At 43.4% G+C, this 22,180-nt stretch overlaps 1 protein-coding gene across 2 annotated transcripts in view; it reads right to left on the bottom strand.

Moving 5' to 3' along the window:
* Window positions 1-22,180, bottom strand: part of LOC149467451 (G protein-coupled receptor 22-like) — a 278,911-nt gene that overhangs the window by 32,174 nt on the left and 224,557 nt on the right. The gene's annotated exons all lie outside the window — the stretch shown is intronic.

Raw genomic sequence — 22,180 nt, 5'->3', positions numbered from 1 at the left:
ATCTTCCAAAAATTTGTGGCAAAAAATAAAACCTTCCATGGACTCAACGGGGTTTATTTACTAAAGCTGGAGAGTCCAAAATCAGACTCCCTTCTGCATAGAAACCAATCAGCTTCCAGGTTTCATTGCCAAAGCTTCATTGAATAAGCTGAGGTTAGAAGCTGATTGGTTTCTATGCAGAAGGGAGTCTGATTTTGGACTCTCCAGCTTTAGTAAATAAACCCCAACATGTCTGTCAGCAAATTCCTTGAGATGTCTACTTTCAAAAAGGGGTAATTTTGTGGGGTGTAAGTTTGTACTGCAATGACAGCTTAGTACCTCAAGAAATGTGATAGGCAATCAGAAAGTAAAAGCTGCGGAAATTCCAATATATATACCATAGTTTGTAGAAGTAATAACTTTCACACAAACCAAGGAACCAGACAAGGCAAAATATAAGCAGATTAAACTTGCCCTTTAGAAGATTTTCTTCAGACATGCAATGTTAAAACGTCTAAGCCAAAACTTTTTTTTTTGTAGCCTTGGATACAGTAGGGAGAGGTTAAAATCCCAGTCTATTTTTTATGTCTGTGACCCCATGCGGAGATTTAGCTTCACTTCCTGCCCTGGACACAACAGGAAGCAAGTGAGGAAGCAAGTCAATTCCCTTCTTGGTTGTCACCAGAATGGGTGTCCTAATTGGAAGATTTCCCATCACCTGTTGTGGTAAAAAAAATTTGGATTTCACATGACTTTCCGAACCAGTGGCAATAGAGAGGGTGAATCTCCCCAGAGGAGGCACAGATAGCATTTAAAACCTGGCAGGGGTTCTAACCCGGTCTCACTCCTTATTTTTATGAGGATTTGGCTTTATATACACTTTAGAATTTTTTAACATATTTTTATGTCATTCCCAAAGATTGCCAAGAGGCGGCGCTTTAATTTCACAAATAATGCCCTGAATCAACCAGTATTTAAATTAGGGCCTCTGAAACTGTGAGGTAGTGAGGAAGTGACATGAGGAAATATGCCCTTTGAAAGCCTGGAGGTGGTCATTGGATTTTGGGCTCCTGTATGCGGAGATTTCGTTTCACTTTCTGCCCTGGACACAACAGGAAGCAAGTGAGGAAGTGAGTCAACTCCCTTCTTGGTTGCCACCGGCAGGGGCGGACTGACAACTCATGGGGCCCCCGGGCAATAAGGGATCATGGGGCCTCTGTGTCTTTGCCCAAACTCAAAAAAGCCTATGAAAAAGGTACCAGGGGCATCTCATGCGGCCCCCTACTGACCCCGGGCCCTCGGGCAGTGCCCGAGTCTCCAAATGGTCAGTCTTCCCCTGGTCACCAGAATGGGTGTCCTAATTGGAAGATTTCCCATCACCTGTTGTGGTAAAAATTTGGATTTCACATGACTTTCTGAACCAGTGGCAATAGAGAGGTTGAGAGGATTTGGCTTTAGAGACACTTTAGAATTTTTTTTAATGCACTTTTATGTCATACCCAAAGATTGCCAAGAGATGGCGTTGTTAATTTTATTTCACAATTAATGCCCTGAATCAACCAGTCAACGCATTTAAATTAGGACCTTTACATGGTTTAGCAGAAGATGCCAAAGTTTGGGAGTGAGATTGTGCAGAAGAATTTGATATCTGTTAAATAAATGAATGTTGCTACAACGTTGCATGGAAGGAAGTAGCCATGCAGAGATCTATAGTGCCCTCTCTGCAAAGCTTGGTCGAGTTCATCTGTTTCTCTGTGCCGGGAAACTATAATAGTTTATTTTAAAATTTCTTTACAAAGTTACTATACTGACGTTTCAATATAATATTTACAAAATTGCTATAAAATCTTTATTTTACAAATATTTAGGGCCCATGTAGGGTTATCCGGTCCATTACACATCAATGCATGTAATGTCATGCGTTAATGTGCATTGCATTGCAAGTCAGTCAATTCATTATCAATGGGCTGCCAATGCAGCTCAATTGACCTGAAAATTCACATTGAAGTGCACCAAAACGCACCATGGTATGTACATTGTGGTGCACCGCCATGCATTAGCTGCTACTGGATGATGCTTTGGGGTGCCATTAACTGCAACGCACTGCAGTAGGCCACATGAGTTACCTCGATACAAAAATGGAAAGTCTTGATGGGCCCATAACACAGGGTACTTCCAATATATCAATGTTGCCCACCATGCTAGGCTTTCTAAAGAGAAAGACCAGCACTGGCTACTCACTTTTGAACGATCTGTTGTCAATAATAAGAAACAGTGGATCGGTAAAGGGAATTCAGATAGAATCCATAGAACATAGAGTAGCAGCCTTTGCGGACGACTTATTGTTCTAAGTGGGGAATCCCCGAATAACTCTCCCAAATATAATGAATATTCTGAAGGAGTACGGTGAACTATCAAATTTAAAAATTAACCCAACGAAAACAGAGATCCTGAATATTAATATATCAAAGAATGAAAAAGAAAAACTACAAAAAGAATTCCCCTTTATATGGAGAGAAAAAGAGATAAAATATCTAGGAATATAACTCACTGCCTCATCTAAGCATTTGTATAGATTAAACTATATCTCTTTGATAAATGAGATCAGGGAAGATTTAAAAAGACTAGAAGGAGGAAATCCATCCTGGATAGGACGTATAAACCTAGTCAAAATGGTAATTATGCCTCAAATACTGTATAGATTTCAAATGGTACCAATTAAAATTCCAGAAGCCTTCTTTAAGATAATGAAAAAAATGTTAACAAGATACATATGGAAGAATAAAAAACCTAGAATAGCATATGAAACATTGAGTAGGATTAAAGAGAAAGGGGGATTGGGTCTACCAGATGTCAAGAGATACTATAAAGCAGTGGTTTTAGCAAGAATATATGACTGGACATTTAACCATAAGGGGAAAAGTTGGGTAACAATTGAAAATGATCTTAGTGGCATTAGATTGAGTCAGATGATATGGGTCCCACCACAGTTCAGGGGAAGTAAAGAAAGCACAAGTATATACACTTTAAATGTTTTTAGGGTATGGGACAATTTACACAAAAACATGAAATGGGAATTTAATTCTATATTAATGCCTCACAAATACTGAGTACTTTCCCCCGGGAAAGAATAAGATATCAGGGAGATGGTTTAGAAAGGAGGATACCCAACTGAGAGATGTTTTGGTGGATGGGGAATTGAGATCACTTAAAGATTTATTAGAGAAGAAGGGAGATATTTTTATTAGAATAGATGAGTGGAAATATCATCAATTGAAATGTTTTATTGGAAATCTACCGAAACCCCTGAGACTAAAACAGGAGTGGAATATGTTTGAAAGGTTGTTAGAGACACGAAGGGATGGGAAACACGGTATTTCAAAAGTGTATAGAATACTCACAGAATTAGACACAAACACAAAGTTAACTTTTATAACAAAATGGGAAAGGGATATGGGTGTTGGGTTTGATGAAGATAGACAGAGAAAGATGTTTAGATTGATACACGATAATGTTAGTATGAGAGAGGTTGAGGTTAATTATAAGTGTGCGACACGATGGCACATCACACCGAGTGTAGAGCACAAGATGAATGGGGAAAATTCAAATATGTGTTGGAGAGGATGTGGAGAGATAGGCACGGTGTTTCACATATGGTGGGAATGTCCGAAAATCCAGGCTTTTTGGAAGATAATAGTAAAATTGATTGAAGAAATAACTGAAATTGACATAGGGCTAGACCCAACGACGTGCCTCCTACACAATGTGGAGACATCAGTAAATAAATATAAAGATTCCGGTATATGGTACTTCTTGAATGCGGCGAAAGGGTTGATACCCAAGTTTTGGCGGAGACCTGAGGTACCGAAGGAGGAAGACTGGATTAATAGAGTAAACCAGATAGGTAGAATGGAAAGATCATACCATATGCAGGAAGATAGGATGAGAGTTTATTTTAGGAGATGGGAAAAGTGGGAAAGAGCGGGATTGAAAGAGAAATATAGGAAAATATGAACTAGGATGTAAGCAAAAAATTAATAAGCCTCAAGTGATTAGAATGGGCTAGAGTATGCAGAGGGGGAGGAGGGGGGATGAGGGGCGGGAATGGGGGGTAGTGGGATGGGAAAGAAAAGAGTTTTTAGTAAGGGAAAGATAGAAATGTTATAAATGTCTATTTGTATGAGAATTATTTCCCTTTTTTGGTACTTGTATTAACATGAAAAATTCAATAAATATTTAAATTAAAAAAAAAAAAATAGGGGATCATGGGGCCCCTGTGTCCTTGCCCAAACTCAAAAAAGCCTATGAAAAAGGTACCAGGGGCATCTCATGGGGCCCCTACTTGCTCCGGGCCCTCGGGCAGTGCCTGAGTTTCCAAATGGTCAGTCCGCCCCTGTGCATGTGCACGCATCTCTACCAGGTACCAAACACCCGCTGTTTCTGTGCATGCGTGGTGGGTCCAGGCAGATTTATCACATTTCTCGTGTCTTCCAGGTCCTTCAGACCTGCGGTGTGTCTGAGCATGTGGGAGATATGTGCAGATCTCACCTTGGAAATGTCATCCTTGCGTTGGTGAGGATACAGGTACAGGAAGTTGAATGACATTTTTAAAAAATATAAAAATTATTTTTAAAAAATGTATTTTTCCGATTTTATAAAAGGGAGGGGGGAGGAGTCAGAGAAGACGAAGTTAAAACAACTTTCTGACAGCGGGACTCTCCACTGGAGCGCTGCTCAGCCATTCATAGGACCTTTTGTATTCTCTGAATGAATACGAGGCTTGAGGATTGGTTGAGGTGGAGAGGCGAGTGGATGACATCTTGATCTCCACCCCAGCCAATCAGAGGAAGCCTTGCATTCATTCATAAAATTCAAAGTTTACTGTGAATGGCTGAGCAGCGCTCCAGTGGAGAGTCCCGCTTATCAGAAAGTTGTTTTAACTTCGCCTTCTTTGACTCCTCCCCCTCCCTTTTATAAAATTAGAAAAATACATTTTTTAAGTGCTCAGCCCAACTTGATTTTGTTCCAGGAATAGGATGGTAAGGCTTGGTTCAGCCTTCTGCGACCCCATAGTCGCACGACTTGCTTGCGACCAGGGGAGGACTGACAACTCATGGGGCCCCCGGGCAATAGGGGATTATGGGGCCCCTGTGTCCTTGCCCACACCCAAAAAAGCCTATGAAAAGCCAATGAAAGGTACCAGGGGCATCTCATGGGGCCCCCTACTGACCCCGGGCCCTCGGACAGTGCCTGAGTGCTCTAATGGTCAGTTCGACCCTGCTTGCGACTTGTTTGTGACTTCCTTGCAATTTTTGTGATTTAACATTGCAGTCTATGGCATTCAAGTCGCACTAAGCCTGGTTCACACTGATGTGGTGCGGAATTCGCAGCGTTTTCAGTGCGAATTGCGCACCACATCACCATCGTATCCCGTTCACAGGGACCGATGCAGGTGTGAATGTTAACGACACCCCCACATCGGTCGATGCGTAGAATGGTATCGCATAGGTGTAAATACCCAAACGATCCTATTCTAGTGCAGACCCAAAAAAGGGTCCTGCATGTTTTTGGTGCGGGTGCCGTGCGATTAGAGCCATACAAAATGTACGGCTCCGATCGCACCGCACACAAATCGCATGTGATTTGTACAGGAATGCGGTGCGGATCCTGTGCGAATCACATGGGATTACCCGCACCGCGGCAATGTGAACCAGGGTTCAAGGTCACAGAAAAGTTTGTTGCTGCGACTCGAGTAGCATTGATTAAGATGACACCAATTGAAATGTATGTGTTTGACTTGGCATGCGACATGCCACAAGTCACAAGACATAAGTCGCAGCAGTGTGAACTGGGGTCCCCATTCCGCTGCCAGAACACAGTGCTGTATATTGTATGTTGCTGAGGTTCAATGCAGTTTATACAGTGCTGATGGCGACTGTATTTCTTACTAATGGAAATAGTTCAAGCTGGTCCAAACAAACCTTTTACACTGGTTTGGCCCCAACTATTTTACTATTGGTTTCCATCGCAATTTTTTTTTCTGCCACTAGATGTCCTCATTCTGATGGCCACTTCCTCAGATCCCAAGTCATCCTGGACCCGCCCCAGGCTTTGACTGGACAGTGAATGGAGAAGCAGCAGAGTGATTATTATTATTATTATACAGGATTTATATAGCACCAACAGTTTGCTCAGCGCTTTGCAAAATAAGTGATGAGCACATCTCTCTGCACGCTTCTTGTCAGCACAAGAACTGATTGGCTTCTTCCTCTCATACTCTAGCCCTGCTGTACAGGGACTGCAGGAGGCTGATACCAGATCAGATTCATGAAATAACTTTCTTACTTTTGTTAAATTCACTCATTATTAATTATTTATTACAGGTACTTATATGGTGCCATCAATTTATGCAGCACTTTACATATATATTGTACATTCACATCAGTCCCTAACCCTCAAGGGGTGTACAATCTAAAGTCCCTAACCCTCAAGGGGTGTACAATCTAAAGTCCCTAACCCTCAAGGGGTGTACAATCTAAGGTCCCTAACCCTCAAGGGGTGTACAATCTAAGGTCCCTAACCCTCAAGGGGCATACAATCTAAGGTCCCTAACCCTCAAGGGGCGTACAATCTAAGGTCCCTAACCCTCAAGGGGCGTACAATCTAAGGTCCCTAACCCTCAAGGGGCGTACAATCTAAGGTCCCTAACTCACATTCATACATACACATACTAGGGACAATTTAGACAGGAGCCAATTCACCTCCCAGCATTTCTTTGGAATGTGGGAGGAAACCCACGCAGGAACAGAGAGAACATGCAAACTCAAGACAGGTGGTGTCATGGTTGGGATTTGAACCAAGGACACTAGTACTGCCAGGTGGAAGTGCTAGCCATTTAGCCACTGTGCTGCCCATCTGTTTTTATTGACATATAGGGCCTCTTTTAAGCATCACTAAAATAGTTCCTTTTTTTTTTAATCTTTTGTTTATATTGGCCCAGCCAGACACTGTTTCTATCTCTCATCATTTTCTGTCCTTTAGGATATGAGGTCATATTTTCCACCTTGTGCTGAGCCGCTTTCTCTGGAGAGAGAAGGTAGTCACCCTCCCGAATGGAGCGGCCCCCGGGGCATACCCTTTCCTTCCAACAGTGCTCCAGTAATCTGCAGTGAATATGTAGATTTCTTGGAGAATTCTGTTCTGTTTTATGCTGGAGATAAATTGTCTGATTTTGTTCCAAGTCACCATTCAGGAATAGGGATGATTGTAGCAAGTTTAATTTGGAGGATTGTTAGGAAAGTTTATATTTTTCCCTGTTCTATTGTGTGTGTTTGTTATTTGTTACATAGTTACATTGTCAGAGTAAAAAAGATACAAGTCTATCTAGTTCAACCAATAGGAGAAGTAAATAGAAACCTCCATATACAGATCCCTATACTTCATGTATGTACTGACACTTTGAGGCTCCATGCACACTAGTGTTTTTTTTGAAAGGGATACTAAACCCCGGACCCTGCATTCACTATATCTGCTCTCCCCAGACCCTGCATGCACTATATCTGGTCTCCCTGGACCCTGCATTCACTATATCTGCTCTCCCCGGACCCTGCATTCACTATATCTGGTCTCCCTGGACCCTGCATTCACTTAATCCGGTCTCCCAGGACCCTGCATTCACTATATCCGGTCTCCCCGGACCCTGCATTCATTATATCCTGTCTCCCTGGACCCTGCATTCACTATATCTGCTCTTCCCGGACCCTGCATTCACTATATCTGGTCTCCCTAGACCCTGCAGTCACTATATCCAGACTCCCAGGACCCTGCATTCACTATATCCGCTCTCCCCGGACCCTGCATTCACTATATCCACTCTCCCAGGACCCTGCATTCACTATATCCACTCTCCCCGGACCCCGCATTCACTATATCCACTCTCCCCGGACCCTGCATTCACTATATCCACTCTCCCAGGACCCTGCATTCACTATATCCACTCTCCCCGGACCCTGCATTCATTATATCCTGTCTCCCTGGACCCTGCATTCACTATATCCACTCTCCCCGGACCCCGTATTCACTATACCTGCTCTCCTCAGACCCTGCATTCACTATATCCGGTCTCCCTGGATCCTGCATTCACTATATCCGGCCTCCCCGGACCCTGCATTCACTATATCCGCTCTCCTCGGACCCTGCATCCACTATATCTGGTCTCTCCGGACCCTGCATACATTATATCTGGTCCCTCCGGACCCTGCATTCACTATATCCGGTCTCCTCGGACCCTGCATTCACTAGATCCACTCTCCCCGGACCCCGCATTCACTATATCTGGTCTCCCAGGATCCTGCATTTACTATAACAAGTCTCCCCGGCCCCTGCATTCACTATATTTGGTCTCTCCGGACCCTGCATTCACTATATCCGGTCTCCCTGGGCCCTGCATTCACTATATCCGCTCTCCCCGGACCCTGCATTCACTATATCCGCTCTCCCCGGACCCTGCATTCACTATATCTGGTCTCCCCGGACCCTGCATTCACTATATCTGGTCTCCCCGGACCCTGCATTCACTATATTTGGTCTCTCCGGACCCTGCATTCACTATATTTGGTCTCTCCGGACCCTGCATTCACTATATCCGGTCTCCCTGGGCCCGGCATTCACTATATCCAGTCTCCCAGGACCCTGCATTCACTATATCCGCTCTCCCCGGACCCTGCATTCACTATAACCGCTCTCCCCGGACCCTGCATTCACTATATCCGGTCTCCCCGAACCCTGCATTCACTATATCCAGTCTCCCAGGACCCTGCATTCACTATATCCGCTCTCCCCGAACCATGCATTCACTATATCTGTTCTCCCCAGACCCTGCATTCACTGTATCCGCTCTCCCCGGACCCTGCATTAACTATATCTGGTCTCCCCGGACCCTGCATTCACTATATCCGGTCTCCCCAGACCCTGCATTCACTATATCCGGTCTCCCCGGACCCCGCATTCACTATATCCGATCTCCCAGGACCCCGCATTCACTATATCCGATCTCCCCGGATCCCGCATTTACTATAACCGGTCGCCCCGGACCCTGCATTCACTATATCCGATCTCCTTGGACCCTGCATTCACTATATCCGATCTCCTTGGACCCTGCATTCACTATATCCGGTCTCCCCGGACCCTGCATTCACTATATCTGGTCTCCCCGGACCCTGCATTCACTATATCCAGTCTCCCTGGACCCTGCATTCACTATATCCGGTCTCCCCGGACCCTGCATTCACTATATCCGCTCTCCCCGGACCCTGCATTCACTATATCCGGTCTCCCCGGACCCTGCATTCACTATATCTGGTCTCCCCGGACCCTGCATTCCCTATATCCGGTCTCCCCCGACCCTGCATTCACTATATCTTGTCTCCCCGGACCCTGCATTCACTATATCTGGTCTCCCCGGACCCTGCATTCACTATATCCAGTCTCCCCAGATCCTGCATTCACTATATCTGGTATATACATATAATTGTAAATGCATTCCAAAAATGTAAATTTGTATTTTTAGACATACAGTATGTTTGAAATGTATTTTTACAAATATTTTTCATATATTTTGCAATAAAAACGCATTTCAACATGCAGTATATATATATATATATATTTATTGAAATATATTTTGAAATATATATAGTTTGAAAAATATTTTGAAATATATTCAATATGGCCAAAATTTTAGTATTTCAAATATATTTTTCTTTCATGTGGGAAATGCAGGAACTCTATGACAAGCTGAAATATGCCATCGCTGGGTACAGCTGAAAAATATAGGTCTTTAGGTCCACAGGAGACACTTTAAAAGCCTTTACAGGTCATCATATTAGAGTTAACTATGAATTATGGCCCTAGAATTATTGCTCCCACTTTGACAGTCACGGCGATAACTAACACATGTAACGCGATTTTTGTTTACATTTTCTTTGGGATGTCTACTGGGGTGCTTCCAGTTTTTTTGCCATTATTTTTATTTACTTTATTACATTTTTTTAAAAGAGTTTGAATTTTTTTTCTTTCTTTAACTTTTTTGCTATCACAAGGGGGGCTAACAAGCCCCCCCCATTGTGATAGCATTGAGCAGTTGACAAGCCCTCTTTATGGAGACAGCAGGGGTCTATTAGCCCCCTGATGTCTCCTCTGCCCTCCACTGCAGCTAATCAAGCACAGATCATGCTTGGTTAGCTGCAGTCTCAGTTACAGAACCCAATTTTTTAAACATTTTTTTTCTTGAACTTTTTTGCTATCACAAGGGGGCTAACAAGCCCCCCAATGTGATAGCATTGAGCAGGTGACAAGCCCTCTTTATGGAGACATCAGGGGTCTATTAGCCCCCCAATGTCTCATTTGCCCTCCACTGCAGCTAATCAAGCACAGATCATGCTTGGTTAGCTGCATTCTCAGTTACAGAACCCATGGAATGATGGCTGTGAATCATGAAATGATACGTCACTTCCAGGTTCATTAGTCATAAGGGGCCCGGGGAATGGACATTCTCTTATTTCCTCCTATTCTCCCAGTCGGAGCGGGTTACTGCAGTCCTAGGCTCTACGGAGAAATGGAAGAGCCCTGGACCTACTGCAAGTGCAGCCCATGGAGTGGGGTTTGGAGCCCCATAAACATGACCGCCTGGATCACCTTTACCTACAGTAAAAGCCCTTCGCCAGTTCTAACAATCAATACCAAGCTCAGGGCTTTAAACCCTTTGGCAGGACATTTCTAAACGTACCTTAGTAGACAAGGGCAGAATGTTGAAGCTGTACAGGGTCGGGTGCAGGGGGGACTGACAACTCATAAGGCCCCAGGCAATAGGGGATCATGGGGCCCCTGTGTCCTTGCCCAGACTCAAAAAAGCCTATGAAAAAGGTACCAGGGGCATCTCATGGGGCCCCCTACTGTCCCTGGACCCTCGGGCAATGCCCCAGTTTCCAAATGGTTAGTCTGCCCCTGGTGTTGGGTGATATACAGGCACATCCTTACCACCTTGGTGGAAGAGACCAACGAACACCAATCCAGAATGAAGTATTGAGGGCCCATTTAGACTTGACTATCGAGTTGAGGTGTGTATGGAGTTTTTGCGTTGCCGAGCCATTCATTTTGAAGTGGCGATCCAGTATTTTCAATAGGATGCCTTAACACAAGCGCAATGTAACACACATTAACGCATTGCAAGAACGTAAACGGACCCGAACATAAAAATAGAACAGATCAAAACAGAAATGATACGAGCGCTGGATAAAAACCAAAAAGCGACTAGCATGAAAGGCGAACACCAGGAGCCTCCAAATTATAAATGTCAAAAGAACATGCAGCGCTAATAAAATTCAATCATACATGCATATAAATAGAAAACGTGCAAGCGCACGAAACGCGTTAGGCAGTTGCCCCATACTTTGTGACGTCACACCGCACGGCCCCTGTGGACGGCTGGCGGCCATTTTTGAATTCCCTGTCACCAGCTGCTTACTACTGCATGTGAGTAGTAGATTCTATTACTTTGTTGCTCTGGCTCATTACTTCCGAGCCCCCCCCCTCTTCGCGGCTTGTTGGGATTATCTGGTGGCCACATCAGGAATGGTTAAACTCCCCCTGCTGGTGAGACGATTGCACATCCCCTGACACCTGGAGACCCTGAGGTTGTGATACTTTGCCCAGCTGATGCTAGCCTGATGACCCTCTCAGTGATCCAGTTTCCGTAGGCGGATGACCAGGAGTTGGTTAACACTCAAATGCGCATTACCATTGCGCTTTCTGGTTAGTGCAATCTACACTCATCTCTGTGGGATGAATATGGTCACGGAAGTCACTCATTTTTTCACCACCTTACCTTGAAATTTTGCACTATGCACCGCAAGAACACTCTTGTTGGAGATATTTATTTATCGTTACTACAACCTGTGGCCGTTTAGACAGTTTATTATCTACTGGTGTTCACAATACCATTTTATTATGCACCATCTATTTATATGCATGTATGATTGAATTTTATTAGCGCTGCATGTTCTTTTGACATTTATAAAAATAGAACACTGCAATTGGCTGATGGTCCATTTCCTTTTTCTGGACTTTTTTTTTATTCGCAGTCTGCAAATACAATTTCTGTATATTTCAGACCGGTTTATAGCCTAAATATCAGAGCGAGGAAAGGAGCGGGATTTTCAGGACACGCAAACCAAGTCGAGCAAAAATAGATCCGTCCAATGTCCTAAGTCGCTCTTGAGCACACAAAATGTTCAGCAGCTAGGAGGCTGCGGCGATCGGATGACCTATATTCCAGTACTGTGCGCTGTTCACTTGCAGCCGGCGTTGGCACAGAGGAGAAGCGGTCGCCCTCCCTGCCGGGGTTAACCGTTAGTCGGAGGCAGCGGTGGCTTCCTGCCCTGCTAGGGTTAATATCATTTCTGCTCAATGTGTGCCGGGTCTGTGAACCGTGATTCAACAACATTGTTGCCCGTTGTGCCAAGCTGGGGACATCGTCCTCCTCCCCCCCTTCAATCGATGGGTGACTAATCATACTTGCCGCCGGCTGGTTATGCTCACTTGCAGCATTTTCCCCCTCAGTTCCCTGGACATACTGATCTCAGTGTTGGAGAAGACAGATTAGGAGATGAGTATAAAACAAGGCTTGGCGACTTTTCATATGAGGGTGAGGGGCATCAAAACTTACAAGAAGCTTGCTTTTAATGAAAGCTTTCATTGGTGCAATGCCATGTCTTCTAAATAATACATAGCAGCATTCTTCCTGTTTCGAAGGTTGAACTTCCTCCCATTATACATGCAGCTGTTGGGGTGTCCTTCCATAAAAACCATTGGCCCTTCTCTGCAGGACGGGGTGAGCCGTACAATTGTACACCCCCTTAGTGGCTTCTCCTGCGTGCAGTTCGTTTTCTACTTCTCCATTGCCAATGCACAAAAGCACTTTGAAATTTATTTCACATCAGGGGCCCCCCTTCACGTCAGAGGTCCTCCTATGCTTCCGAGGCCCACATCACATCAAAGTTCCCCCTATATATCAGGGCCCCCCAAAGGGTCCTCCTCTTGCATTCGAGTCAGGGGCGGACTGACAACTCATGGGGCAATAGGAGATCATGGGGTCCCTGTGTCCTTGCCCACACTCAAAAGCGCCTAAAAAAAAGGTACCAGGGGCATTTCATGGGGCCCCCTACTGACCCCGGGCCCTCGGGCAGTGCCTGAGTGCTCGAATGGTCAGTCCGCCCCTGATTCGAGTCCAGCTATCACATCGGAGTTCCCCTCTTCTCATCCATCTCTGATCCAGGGCAAACTGGGTCTCATGCTCACAACACCCCAAGGGAACCCAAAAGGCACCCCAGGGTGCTATAGCACCCTGGTTGAAGAACACTGCTGTAGAGTACAATGAGGTCCGAATCATCTTCATTGCTCCCCTAGCCTGCTGTGAAATCATTGCTCAATGTGTGAAGGAAAATGGTGTTGCTCTACTTATCCTAAAAGTGAATAAAACTGAATAAACAATACACATAAATAAAACCAATATGTGTATAAAAATAAATAAGGGCAGCACAGTGGCTAAATGGTTAGCACTTCTGCCTGGCAATGCTAGGGGTTGTCGGTTCAAATCCCAACCATGGCACCACCTGCCTGGAGTTTGCATGTTCTCCCTGTGCCTGTGTGGGTTTCCTGATTTCCTCCCACACTCCAAAGACATGCTGGTAGGTGAATTGGCTCCTGTCTAAACTGGCCCTAGTATGAATGTAAGCTAGGGATCTTAGATTGTATGCCCCTTGAGGGTTAGGGATCTTAGATTGTACACCCCTTGAGGGTTAGGGACCTTAGATTGTACACCCCTTGAGGGTTAGGGACCTTAGATTGTACACCCCTTGAGGGTTAGGGACCTTAGATTGTACACCCCTTGAGGGTTAGGGACCTTAGATTGTACATCCCTTGAGGGTTAGGGACCTTAGATTGTACGCCTCTTGAGGGTTAGGGACCTTAGATTGTATGCCCCTTGAGGGTTAGGGACCTTAGATTGTACGCCCCTTGAGGGTTAGGGACCTTAGATTGTACACCCCTTGAGGGTTAGGGACCTTAGATTGTACATCCCTTGAGGGTTAGGGATCTTAGATTGTACACCCCTTGAGGGTTAGGGACTGATGTGAAAGTACAATATATATGTAAAGTGCTGTGTACATTGACAGCAATATATAAGTACCAATATAATAAAAAATAAATGAGAGAACAAAAATGAGTAAACAATCCACATGAAACCATATAAATTTACAGCACTATATAAGTACCAATATAATAACAATATAATAAATAAATGAGAGAACAATCACAAAAATGAATAAAGAAGCCTCATAAAACCATATAACTAATGTGCAAAGTAATATCCACAGGAGTGAATCCACAATATGTGTATCAAGTGGCAATAAGGATGAAAAGTGGTCAAACAGTGAATGCAGAAAACATCAAGTGTTCAGTGGACAAATAGCATAAAGATAACATAGGAAAACCAAAATTGCTGTCAATGGCAATAAAAAAGTGGACTAAGAAAATGGCAACAAAGATGAAACATGGCCAAATAGTGGATATAAAAAAACATCCATTGTTCAATGGATAACATAAAAGAAAAAATGTTGTCAGTGGCATAAAGGAGTGGCAACAAAGACAAATAGTGAAAAAACAACAAGTGTTCAGTGTATAAAATACATAAGAATATATGAAAAAACACAATATGATAAATGGCAAAAAGAAGATGACAAATAGTCCCAAAAAAACCAGTCCCAAGAAACACAAAAAACCATTGCTCAATTGCCGGAGACTCATTTGCCTACATTTGGTCAGAATTTTACAGCACCGCTTCCGGGGCAGGAGAAACACCTGACCTTGTGCCGACCACTGTGTCTTCCGAGCTTCACCACATCCACAGCATAGAAAAACATGGCTGTAGGCCTGCCCTGCATAGGTTGACTTTTGTAGAAATCAGGGGCTGACTGACAACTCATGGGGCCCCCGAGCAATTGGGGATCATGGGGCCCCGTGTCCTTGCCCAAACTCAAACAAGCCTATGAAAAAGGTACCAGGGGCATCTCATGGGGCCCCCCACTGACCCCGGGCCCTCGGGCAGTGCCCGAGTTTCCAAATGGTCAGTCCGCCCCTGGTGTAGAAATTCATAAAGTGTATCTTGTCCATACAAGAACAGCTGAGGGGGCTGCGCTCGCACATTTATTGTCAAGACAGGCCGGCCATCTGGCACTAAGGCTTCTGTTCGGCGCTCAGGATTACTGTCATTCGTCTACGCGCACCTGACAGTGGCAGACAATCACTGAAAAGTAAGCCCTCGCCTTTTCTGTCTATTGTAACAGATTCACTGATCAAAAATATTACCACGTAGGTGTCCTGCCTGACCAACACTGCATCCATGACACTACCTGCCTGGAGTCTGCATGTTCTCCCTGTGCCTGCGTGGGTTTCCTCCGGTTTCCTCCCATACTCCAAAGACATGCTGGTTGGATCCTGTCTAAATTGTCCCTAGTATGTGTATGTATGAATGAGAGTTATCGACCTTAGATTGTACGCCCCTTAAGGGTTAGGGACCTTAGATTGTACACCCCTTGAGGGTTAGGGACCTTAGATTGTACGCCCCTTGAGGGTTAGGGACCTTAGATTGTACGCCCCTTGAGGGTTAGGGACCTTAGATTGTACGCCCCTTGAGGGTTAGGGACCTTAGATTGTACGCCCCTTGAGGGTTAGGGACCTTAGATTGTACGCCCCTTGAGGGTTAGGGACCTTAGATTGTACGCCCCTTGAGGGTTAGGGACCTTAGATTGTACGCCCCTTGAGGGTTAGGGACCTTAGATTGTACGCCCCTTGAGGGTTAGGGACCTTAGATTGTACGCTCCTTGAGGGTTAGGGACCTTAGATTGTACGCCCCTTGAGGGTTAGGGACCTTAGATTGTACGCTCCTTGAGGGTTAGGGACCTTAGATTGTACACCCCTTGAGGGTTAGGGACTGATGTGAATGTACAATATATATGTAAAGCGCGGAGTACGTTGATAGAGCTATATAAGTATCTGAAATAAATAATAAATAAATTATAATGACAAATAGTTCCAATGGTTTACTATCAATTCTAACAACTTGATGTTGGCAATGTAGCGTGACCAGAGGCGGACTGACCATTTGGAAACTCGGGTACTGCCCGATGGCCCGGGGTCAGTAGGGGGCCCCATGAGATGCCCCTGGTACCTTTTTCATAGGCTCTTTTGAGTTTGGGCAAGGACACAGGGGCCCCATAATCCCCTATTGCCCGGGGGCCCCATGAGTTGTTAGTCCGCCCCTGAGCGTGACCCAGAGATTGCTAATTCACATTCCTAACTCACACTGTCATTGAGAACCACTGGCCTCCGGTAATGATCAGGAACCAATCAGCATTGCCAAAACAGTCAGTCGTGGTGATCGCATTTGTTTACAAACAAAGCCGGTAGCTTCAGCTATCGCAGTGCAATACAACTGGTTAAAGAAAAAAAAATTACGTTTTAATTTTAAAAAATGCATTTTTTGAGCTTAGTTGTAATTTTTTGTGCTTATAACATCACTGATCACTTAGTCTGCTCACCAGACTGGAGATGGAGCGGGTGCAACTGGCTTTGGCTCTCAGCCAAGTGCTGAGAGGCGGAACCAGTTGTGAATCAAACAGCTGGGTGGATCCAGACAAATATTATCGGAATCCTTCCAGAGCCTCAAACTGCTCTTCCACGTCAGCTGACTGAGGGCACAGCTTAAATATGGTACACATATAGGGAACTGTTCAGCCAGTCCTATGATCCAGGTAGTCCAACCAAAATCCCCGACAGTTGAGCAGCAGAACAGCTTGTTCAGAGACACTCCCCTCCAACCTGCTGATTGGATGAGGAAGGAGAAGCAGCACTCTGATGAGTAATCCCTCTGCTCACTTTCTTCCTATTAGCACAACTTGATTGGCTCCTACTGCTGCCCCGCCATCTCCAATCCTGAGAGCAGCTGTGCCAGGGGTTTACAGGAGCCGGAGATCAGGACAAATTCACATACTTCTGCTGGCTTATTAAATAATAATTTAATAATCTTTCATTAATAATTGTGTTTTTGCTTTATATCCCTCCAGAGTTAAACTTTAAAGCAGCACGAATCTTAAAAAGCAACTATTTATTATATTGCAGCTTCCCACTTCTTAGATGTAGTGGCTGCATTAGTTTTCTTTTTTTAAGCTGTTTTGCTTTTTTTTTGGCCAGTAAGCGTGTTGTTTTTCAGCAGAACAAGCTGTTCTGCAGATGTAGCAGTTAGAGAGTTGAGACAAACCATTTATCACTGGCAGGGGGGCTTACAATGATCAGCTGTAATTTATGTAAAACCTTTATCCTAAAAGAAAAAAAAACAGTTTTCTGTAACTGGAATCTGGCTTTGATTTGTTAGTGTATCTAAATCTGCGAGTGCATCTAACATTCCGCTTCTCCCAGACTGACAAGGCTGCTGTCCAAAGGTGCCCCCTGTGCTCCTTCATCCAGAGTGGGGGCGGTCTCACCCTAGGTTCACATCTGTGTGGGTGGTGCCACTGCGGATCCGCACGAAAATCCATGCAGCCGCACCACCTGCACAGAGAAATGCGGACCCGCGGGCGGGTGCCATTAGTTCTAATGGCACGCCGCCCGCACTGGAAAAAGCAACCGTTCTGGGAACCGAGGTTCCCTTGCAGGCTGTGTTTTCCAGAGAAGTGCAGGGACTTCTTCCCTGCGTGTCACGGGCATGGGAGTCCATTCAAATGAATGGGCTCTCATGCCCGTGCAAAACGCAGCCCTCACGGCCACATAGGTGTGAACTGGGGGTATTACAGGAGGGGTGTGTTACTGGCCAGATTACCAGGTGAAAACAGAAGGGAAAAAGAAAGCTAATGCAGCTGCCGCAGCTAATGATTGCTCAGCTGCAATGTATGACATTTTTAGTTTTGGGTTTAGTAACGCTCAGGGGCGGACTGACCATTTGGAAACTCAGGCACTGCCCGAGGGCCCGGGGTCAGTAGGGGGCCCCATGAGATGCCATAGGTACCTTTTTCATAGGCTTTTTTGAGTTTGGGCAAGGACACAGGGGCTCCATGATCCTCTATTGCCCGGGGGCCCCATGAGTTGTCAGTCCGCCCCTGGTAGGGGGCCCCATGAGATGCCATAGGTACCTTTTTCATAGGCTTTTTTGAGTTTGGGCAAGGACACAGGGGCCCCATGATCCTCTATTGCCCGGGGGCCCCATGAGTTGTCAGTCCACCCCTGGTACCGCTTTAAGACAGATTCTTGTCATTTCATAACCACCATCCCAGTTGTAACCCCCCCCAGAATAATACGGGGCTTCTACTTCTCTCTGCAGTCAGAGAAATGAGCATTTTATGAAAAGACCTCTTGATGCCATGAGCCTTTCTGTGGTTTATTCTCCTCCTTGGAGAAGGAATACATATAGCATACATGCATTTATTTGCACTTCTTTCTTAGGAAAAAAGAAAAGATGAGCAATTGACGAACAGCCGGGGGCAACGCACAAGCTCCTCGGTGCATACTGTACACTTTCCTATATCTCTGCGAAGAAACTATTTCTGCTTCTGATTTTAAGCCTGGATTAGGGCTGACCTAAATTTCTCTGGCACTCAAAAGGCAAGAGATGCACTTGGGTTTGATGCGTTCGACGGATTGCATCTCCGTGTATCGTTTTCAAGAAATGCTCTCGCGTGCATAAACAAAAGCGCCAGCACAGAAACACACGCATATTAAGGAACTATAACTTTTTGAATACATTGCACCAGGGACGGACTGACCATTTGGGAACTCGGGCACTGCCCGTGAGATGCCCCTGGTACCTTTCATAGGCTTTTTTGGGTGTGGTTTGAGTGTGGGCAAGGACACAGGGGCCCCATGATCCCTTTTTGCCCAGAGGCCCCATGAGTTGTCAGTCCGCCCCTGCATTGCACTTTATGTTTTAACAGTTTGGATGACTGGTATTTGGACACCCCTCCAAATCATGTGATTCAGGTGTTCCAATCCCCTCCATGGCCACAGGTGTATACAATCAAGCCCCTAGGCATGCAGACTGCTTCTACTAACATTGGTGAAAGAATGGGTCGCTCTCAGGAGCTCAGTGACTCCAAGCGTGGTCCCGTGATAGGTGGCCACCTGGGCAATAAGTCCATCCGTGACATTTCCTGGCTACTAAATATTCCACGCTCAACTGTTAGTGGGATTATAACAAAGTGGAAGCAACTGGGAACAACAGCAACTCAGCCACCAAGTGGTAGGCCACGTCACATGACAGAGCGGGGTCAGCGCATGAAGCGCACAGTGCGCAGAAGTCGCCAACTGTCTGCAGAGTCAACAGCTAAAGACCTCCAAACTTGGTGTGGCCTTCAGATGAGCCCAAACACAGTGCGTAGAGAGCTCCATGGAATGGGCTTCCATGGCCGAGCAGCTGCATCCAAGCCTTCCATCACCAAGTGCAATGCAAAGTGTCGGATGCCGTGGTGTAAAGCATGCCGCCACTGGACTCTAGAGCAGGGGAGACGTGTTCTCTGGAGTGACCAATCACGCTTCTCTGTCTGGTAATCCGATGGCCATGTCTGGGTTTGGCGGTTGCCAGGAGAACGGTACTTACCTGACTGCATTGTGCCAAGTGAAAGTTTGGTGGAGGGAGGATTATGGTGTGGGGTTGTTTTCAGGGGTTGGGCTTGGCCCCCTAGTTCCAGTGAAGGGAACTCTTAAGGCGTCAGCATACCAAGACATTTTGGACAATTTCATGCTCCCAACTTTATGGGAAGAGTTTGGGGATGACCCCTTCCTGTTCCAACATGACTGCGCACCAGTGCACAAAGCAAGGTCCATGAAGACATGGTGGAGACAGTTTGGGGTGGAGGAACTTGACTGTCCTCGGTGTGAGGTCCCGATCATGTGATCACTGATTGGTCAATCAGTGATCACATGAATAGGTGTAAGCAAGATGTCACGTCTGACATCATTGCTTACTACTTGTGAAATCTGTGAATGATCCCAGAGGTCATATGGTACAGGGCTATTCACAACAGCCTTGTACCATGTGACAAGCTATGACCAATCACAGCTCTCACAGTATTTCTCAATGGCTGCAAGAATGAAGCCAGAGAGGAGGAGAAATGATTGCTTTTACAGCCTTTATGGGTATAAAAGCAATCAGTGTAAAAAAAAAAATCTTCATCACCCCCCACAAGTAGTACAGCGTCAAAAAAAAAAAACAACATAAATAAAAATAATTACAAAAATAAAATGCTTATAAACTAATTTGGTTTTTTTTTTTTTACTAAAAAGATAACTGAATACATTTTGGCCAAGATTTATGAAGAAAAACACTTTTTTTCAAAATTTTTGGATTTTTTTGTATATAGAAGGAATAAGCGAGCGTTACAAACAAAAAACACAAAGCTGCTGAAACAACAAAGGTAACAAAAAAACCTCCCGAAAATTAATAATCTTAAAATGGGGTGCAACGCTATTAACAAACCAATGAATAAATAAAATGCTCAAAAAAGATCAAATAGATGAGTAAAAATCAATCTTATAATAGTGCTGATAGTGCAATAAATCCCCAATAGTGACATCGTGTTTACACATATGCAAATAAATAAATAAATATAAAGTGCATAACATAGACCACATTTTATTTATTCATTGGTTTGTTAATAGCGCTGCACCCCATTTTAAGATTATTAATTTTTTGGATTTTTTTGTTTATATAGCAAAAAAAATAAAAATCTCAGTGGTGAATAAATACCACCAAAATAAAGTTTTATCTTTCTTAAAAAATGCTAAAAAATTCATATGATTACAGTGTTGCATGACCGTGCAATTGTCATTCAAAGTGCAATACCGCTGAAAGCTGAAAATTGGTCTGGACAGGAAAGGGCTGAAAGTGTCCGGACATGAATTGGTTAAGGCCTCTGCTTTAAAAAAAAAATATATATAAAGGCGGTTCTAAGTAATTTTCTAGCAAAAAAAATACTGATTGTTAAATGGAAACCGAAGGTGTCAGAAAAAGCTTGGCCTGGAAGTAGTTATTGATTGTAAGCTCCCAGGATCAGGGCCCTCCTAATCCTTCTGTACTGAAATGTATTGTAATTGTATTGTCTCCCTTATATTGTAAAGCGCTGAGCAAACTGTTGGCGCTATATAAATCCTGTATAATAATAATAATAATATATAAATCCTGTATAATAATAATATATAAATCCTGTATAATAATAATAATAATATATAAATCCTGTATAATAATAATATATAAATCCTGTATAATAATAATAATATATAAATCCTGTATAATAATAATAATAATAATTTATATAAATCCTGTATAATAATAATAATAATTTATATAAATCCTGTATAATAATAATATATAAATCCTGTATAATAATAATAATATGTAAATCCTGTATAATAATAATAATATATAAATCCTGTATAATAATAATAATAATAATTTATATAAACCCTGTATAATAATAATAATAATTTATATAAATCCTGTATAATAATAATATATAAATCCTGTATAATAATAATATGTAAATCCTGTATAATAATAATAATAATATATAAATCCTGTATAATAATAATATATATAAATCCTGTATAATAATAATATATAAATCCTGTATAATAATAATAATATATAAATCCTGTATAATAATAATATATATAAATCCTGTATAATAATAATATATAAATCCTGTATAATAATAATATATATAAATCCTGTATAATAATAATATATAAATCCTGTATAATAATAATAATAATTTATATAAATCCTGTATAATAATAATATATAAATCCTGTATAATAATAATAATAATTTATATAAATCCTGTATAATAATAATAATAATTTATATAAATCCCGTATAATAATAATATATCTCCTAAATTTTAGTTTTGTGAACATTCAGATCATTGATTGTTTATATGATTTTTTAAAATTTTTTATAAATTTCTAAAAAAAATAACCGGCCACCTCCATGACAGTTGGTTTGCAAGGCACGCTTCCTTTTCTTTTAAAAGCCCAGCACCGTCTTTAAGCTTTTTGGCTGCCTCTGGAGAATGACTGCTGTGTGATAAAGAAAGCAAAT

The sequence above is a fragment of the Staurois parvus genome, unplaced genomic scaffold (assembly GCF_062004578.1).
Source record: "Staurois parvus isolate SC_StPar_1 unplaced genomic scaffold, SC_StPar_1.0 ptg000111l, whole genome shotgun sequence".
Lineage (NCBI taxonomy): Eukaryota > Metazoa > Chordata > Amphibia > Anura > Ranidae > Staurois > Staurois parvus.
This window is presented reverse-complemented; position numbering and strand designations above follow the sequence as displayed.